This window comes from Manis pentadactyla, chromosome 19, assembly GCF_030020395.1.
Source record: "Manis pentadactyla isolate mManPen7 chromosome 19, mManPen7.hap1, whole genome shotgun sequence".
In the NCBI taxonomy this organism is placed as follows: Eukaryota; Metazoa; Chordata; class Mammalia; order Pholidota; family Manidae; genus Manis; species Manis pentadactyla.
This window is the reverse complement of record NC_080037.1, coordinates 9,625,914-9,631,913: the sequence shown is the minus strand read 5'-3', so window position 1 is coordinate 9,631,913 and position 6,000 is coordinate 9,625,914.

Sequence of the window (6,000 nt, the reverse complement as noted above, 5' to 3'; positions counted from 1 at the left end):
CGGGCCAGAGTACTGGGCCCCGCCCTCAGCAGCCCCCGTAGCTCCCAGCAGCCCCAGGGTGATCTCAAAGCATCTAACTCACCCTCAGCATGTGGGAGGGGACGGGTGGGGTCTGGGGGCGGAGGATGTTCCTATTTCTCTAGGCAGGGTTCCGTCATAGCAATTATATTTATTATCCCTTGGCTGTGTCTGTTGCCAGTTCTTGGGAGGACATCGTTCCACGGTGGGGGTGATGGAGACTCACGTAGGGGGACGACTCTCTGGTACGCCCCTCCGCTGCCTAGCCCTGCTCTGTGCGGCTGTCACCTCCACCTGGAGGCTGTGGTTTGCTGCCCAGTCCTGTGGCCGCCTTGTTCACCTGGTGGTGAGGCAGCCTCGGGGTAGGCTTCCAGACCTTCAGGCCCTAAGTGCCTACCTCCGCCCTTCACGTTCAGGAGGCAGGTGCTGCGGTGGGAGGGATGTTAGTTAGATGTCTCGGTGGGCAGGATGGAGGGGCCGGTGGGGTGAGTCTTCCTTCCCTCTGTCCCCTCTGTCACTCTTCTTGGCTCTAAACGCTTTGAGATCAGCACCGGGAGGCCAGAGACTGGGCACAGTAGCCATTCCCTAAGGACAGAGCCATCTCCTTTCCCATTCTTCCCTGGGGGGCGGAGATGGGGGTCTCCCTTCCCCTCTGCCCCTTGTAACCACACTGGCCTTACTGAATGGCCTGAGGCTCTCTCAGCACTGAGGCTTGGTGAGGTCCCCCGCCCCCGGGACCCGGGCCTGGGAGGAGCAGTCCCCCCCACCCGCAGCCCCATCACTTCCAATCACCTGCCCAGCTCCTGCAATAACCCACGCTCCGCGGCTCCTCAGGGCTAATGGTGCAGCTGTCTCCTGTCCCCGGGTGTCCAGCCCCCCCACGGTGATTCAATCTGGGTCTTATCACCCAAGGCCTAGCCCGATGGGTCTGCCTCTTGTCCAGGCTTGTCAGTGCAAATGGAGGTCTGACCCAGGGCTGTTGGCCGAGTGATGGGGGGGTGCGGTCCCTGAGGACCAAGCTCACAGGCCCTCCCCTAGTGCCCTGGGGTGGGTGGGGCTGCTGCACCGCCCTTGGGTGTTCGGGAGGAGAAGTGGCAGGAGCATGGGAGAGACAGGGTCATGGGATCAGACCTTACAGGTGAGCCCAGGGCAAGCGCAAAGAGAAAGACAATGCAGATAGAGGGACAGGACCTGCAGATATGGAGACATGCAGAGAGACTGCAGAGGGAGATGCACAGAAAGGAAGAGCGAGACAGAGAGACACACAGACGGATGGACAAAGAAGGAGAGACAGAGGGGCACAGAGTGGTGCAGACACACAGAGGTGGGACAAGCAGCTGAACCCGAGACTGTTCCGGAGAACAGCAGAGACTCCTGGGCTGGGCACTCTATCTCACCCACACTCCCATCCTCCCCACTTCCTCTGCCCCTTGAACCTTTCTTCGGGGCCAAGGAGGGACTGGGACACTTCCGACTTGGAGATTCTGTGGGTAGAGGCATAGGAGTCTGAGGTTTGGCCCATACTGAGCCGGCCTGGGGCCATCCCTGAAGCAGAGGAGATGGAGGTCAGGTAGCAGAAGGGACCTGCGAGGCAGGTGCAGCACTTCCAAGGTCGAGAACATCAGGGCATCAGAGGCTTTTAAAACCACAGCTGGAGGTATTGCTGGAAACGCTGGGCAGGTGAAGTGAGGGGTTCTGGGAACAGGGCTAAGGCAAGGACGGGAAGATTCTGGGAGAGCATGGCAGAGGGAACTGAGAGCTTGCACCCATCTGGGGACAGAAGCTGAAGCCAGTCACTCTAACCCCTTCAGGCAATGGGGGCCGGGGGCCTAGTCCTGGACTGTGACGAGGGGGTTTGAACCTAGACCGTCAGCTTCCTGGCCTAAGACCCCTCCTGCCTCCCCTTCACTGACAGACATGCAGATGAGCACACACACAGGCACATGCGTGCAAACATATACATGCACAGCCCCCCCTCACTATGGCTGTTGGGATCCATAGTCATTAATGGTGTCCCCTGCACCCCACTGTGGCATGGGCCCCCATCCTGTCATTACCTCCTGGCTGTACCAAGACCAGTAGCTTCCCCCCTACACACACACCAGGCACTGGGCACCAGCTGCCGTGGACGCTGCCTGCAGGGGGATCAATGGAGTGGGACCCCAAGGAGCTGGGACAGAGAGAGCAACCTGAGGCTGTGGAGAGGAGACCCCTGGGTAGGCCCCTGGGTGGGTGTAGCCCCCCATCCCATCCCTGCTTTCAGAAATGGCTGTGTTGGTTGGAAGACGGAGGCTCAGAACGGGTGGTGCACTGTAAGAACACCCAACCCTTTCTCCTTTCTCACGGTTTCCAGTTCAGCTCACCCAGGGATTTCTGTGCACAACCATTGCAAATCTCCCTTGTAATCAGGAAGGTCAATTTTTTTTAACATAAAAAATTGTTTTATTAAAAAAAAAGAACACCCAGCATCTGGGTTGAGGAAAGAACCCAGAACCCCCGTCCCTAAGGAAGCTCCCACCAGTGCCTCTGCATGGGCTCTGGAGGGAAGGAACTGGTGGTGCAGAAGCCAGCGGGGCGCCCCAGGAGCCCTGGGGTGGCAGAGGGATGGCTCTTTAAAGAACCCAGGTGTGCGGGCCATCCTGACCCCCTCGGCCTGCTGACCAGCCTCTGCCTCCTTCCTGCTCTGCCCCCTCAGGGGCTGGATTCCCGGCAGGAGAGCAGAGCATCTGTTCGGGTTTCCAGGAACAACGTGAGCAGAGCCCTGGGGCAGACCGCACGGAGAATGCGTGTCCTGGGCCCCTTTACACCCCCCAAGGTGAAGAGAGATCCTAGAGGGAATCCTCCACTCCACAGGCCCTGGGCTCTCTAAGAACCGGCTGGAGAGAACCTGTCTGGCCAAATTCCTAAGTGGCTTCGAACAGCCTGCCTGGTGAGAGGAGGACCTAGGATCCAGGGATCCTGACTTTCAGCCTATGGCCAGGTGACCCTCCAGGCAGTCCAGCCCCCACCCCCAGGGAGCAGTGAGTGTCCCCACTGCTCCAAGCATCAGTCCTCTCTCTGCAGCACCCCCTACCCCTACCCCTCTAGACCTGAGCCCAGCTCTAAATAGACAGACTCCAGGGCTAAAATGGAAAGCCAGAGCCGCTGGCTCTGGGGCGGTGTTGGGGAGAGACGTGGAGCCAGGAGACACAGACAGGCAGGGCCGGGGCTGCAGGAGGAGCCACGGAGAGGCAAAGGGCCATGGCAGCGAGAGCGCCAGCCCAGGGCAGGGCAGAGAGACAAGACATGCATGCCCAGGGTGCAGAGGAAAAGGCAGAGCCCAAGACCCCAGGGGGCAGAGGCGAGGGGCTGCGCGGTTTCCTCCGAGCTCTGCCTCTAACAGAGCGCCCTTGGGCCAACAGGCGCTTCTGCCAACCTCCCACTAAACCGGGCCCCTTCCTCTTCTTCCAGGGGGGGGTTCCCTAAAGGCTAAGCTTTTAGATTCTGGAGTCAAGAGTGCCTGGTTTTGCACTTATCAGCTGTGCAGTGTTGAGCAAGTTACTCAACCTTTCTGTGCCTTAGTATCCTCTACAAAATGGGGGTAAAAATAGCACTAACCTCCTAGGGTTGTTAGGAGGTTTAAACTAACCTCCGGTGTAAAGCTCTTCCCAAAGGGCCCGGCCTGTAGCAGGTGCTGTGTAACGTCCGTTCTCCTTCCCACGCCCACGCCTCCTCTTTGCCTCCTCCTCTCTGTCCTGCCGCACACGCTCTGAGAACCTCCAGCCCAGGCGCTGGCCCTGGTCTTCGGGGGTGGGCAGGACAGGCTGGCAGCGGGGAGGTTTGGGGGATGGTGCCCACCGAAGAGAAGCTCCTGTCCCCTGACTTACCACAACCCTCCGGCTGCAGCAAGAGGACTTGCCGGGCCGTGAGTGTGTGAAGTGAGGCGGGGGCTTCTTCCTCCCTCAGAAACCCTTTGGGCTGCAGGGCCGCCCCAGCAGGCCCTGGCAGAGGAGGAGCCCCTGGGTGCTGCAGGGGAGCAGGGCCAGGGTGCTCTCTGCTCACTACCCCATCGGCCCCAGTCCCCTGCCTTCCTAATTTTCCCTAGTGGGAACTCCCCTCCCAGCTCACCTCCTCTGGGATTAGGTGAGGACTTTGGCACCCCCAAAAGGTGCTTCTGAGGTCACAAATCCTCACAGACGTGTGTCCATCCAGGAGTAGGAAACATATTTCTGAGGCTTTCTATCCCTCGTCCCTGCGGCCGCCCTTTCTTGAGTGTCAGGAAGTCCTGTCTACCTTCCTGCTTCCCACCTGGATCTGAAGGGGTTACTCAGCTCCAGGCCTGCCCGCTGCAGGGCCCAGCTGCTTGGGGCCTGTGGTCAGAGCTAATGTAGGCGCGAGTTGGAGGACAAGAGGGGATAAAGTTATTAGCGTCTTCATCTTTGAGGACTATCGATTGTCGGGTCTCCAGGCCCGCTTAGTCTTATAAAGGGGCTCACGGGGGTGTTAGGAGGGGCTTAGAAAAATCTCATGGAATCTGTGCCCATCCATATCCTTGAATGGAAGCTGGGCTGCCTGTGTCTCCTCAAAAGAACACTCACAGAAACCCAGTTTGGGAGGCAAGGACTCTAGGGGGGCAGAAGGGCTGAGAGGGGAGGTAGAGCTTGGTGCCCTGGGAAGGAGCCGACTGCAGGGTGGGCCAGACAGCTGGGATGGATGTGGGCTTGCTTCAGTTCACTACACTTTACTTAAAGATGTGTGTGTGTGTGTGTGTGTGTGTGTGTGTGTGAGAGAGAGAGAGAGAGAGAGAGAGAGAGAGGGAACTCACACAACTGAGCTAGAGAGACTCCAGACGGCAGCCCAAGGGGGGAGGGCGCAGGTGGGCCTCCTGAGGTTCATGTGCATGCAGCTGACCCCCAGCCTCCCAGCGCGGAGGCAGAGCCGCCCCACTGGCACGTGGGTGTCCGTGGCCCCATCCGTGCTCCTGGAAATGAATGTTCCTAGTGCGGTTCTGCGTGGCGGTGGGTGGTACCTCGCAGTGGAGTGTGTCACCCCCTCCTTGCCCCCCAGGGTGACTTTGGCCCCAGTGTGTCTGGTTTTCTGTTTGTGCACGACAGTTTCTGGGTGAAGGTTTGTGTCAACCTGGCTCTCTGCACACATCTGTGCAAATTCCTGTTCCCAACCTGAACTCAGAAGGGATGAAGACACAGGAAGCAGATCAGGGAGCCTGCCGGCTGCCTCGTCCAGGGAAGCCCTCTTCCAGCCAGTGTTTTCACCTCCTGGCTTGACCATCTCCAGGGGTGGGGATGGCGCTCAGACTGCAGAAAGACTCAGAGGGGGTGATGTGGGGTGTGGGGGTGCTGGGAACAGAAGGATGCAGTGTCCCTCCCTCCCTTCCCTCCTTCCCCTGAATTCCTTTCTTCCTCTTTTTTTTCCTTCAGAAGCAGGGAGGAGGGGGCAGGAGTGGCTTCTTGGGCAGGGGGTCAGACTTGGGTCCTTTTGCCCGGGAGGAACTGGCTTCCCCTCCACTGGCCTGGGAGAGGAGATAATTAATGACAGGGAGGCCAGGAGGGGAGACTGTTCAGGGCTAATGTTGGTATTAATCAGAAGCTGGTCCCCAGCGAGGGATAAGATTCAGCCGGGGCACCGTGTGTGCCTGTGCGAGAGAGGGCGTGGGGGCCATGCCTCATCCTAGTGCCTGCCCCCACTCCCCGCTCTGCACTCTTATTTTTCTGGAAGTCCCTCCTCCTATCTGTCCTCCAGCCTCCCACTGAGGGAGGCCAGGATCCCTTCCCAAGTCCAAGTCCAGCCCTGGATGTGGGGGCAGGGCAAGCCACCCCCACCAAGCCCTTCACCAGCCCTTACTGCAGGCCAGCGCATTAGGTGATTCCCGAGGCTGTCAGCCCTGCTAATTGCCTCTCAACCTTCCCCTCATCACCAGGGCGGCCCCCCACGAACTCCATTAGCCCCCCCTCCCTCCCCTGATAGCCCCTAAATCAGCCCCAA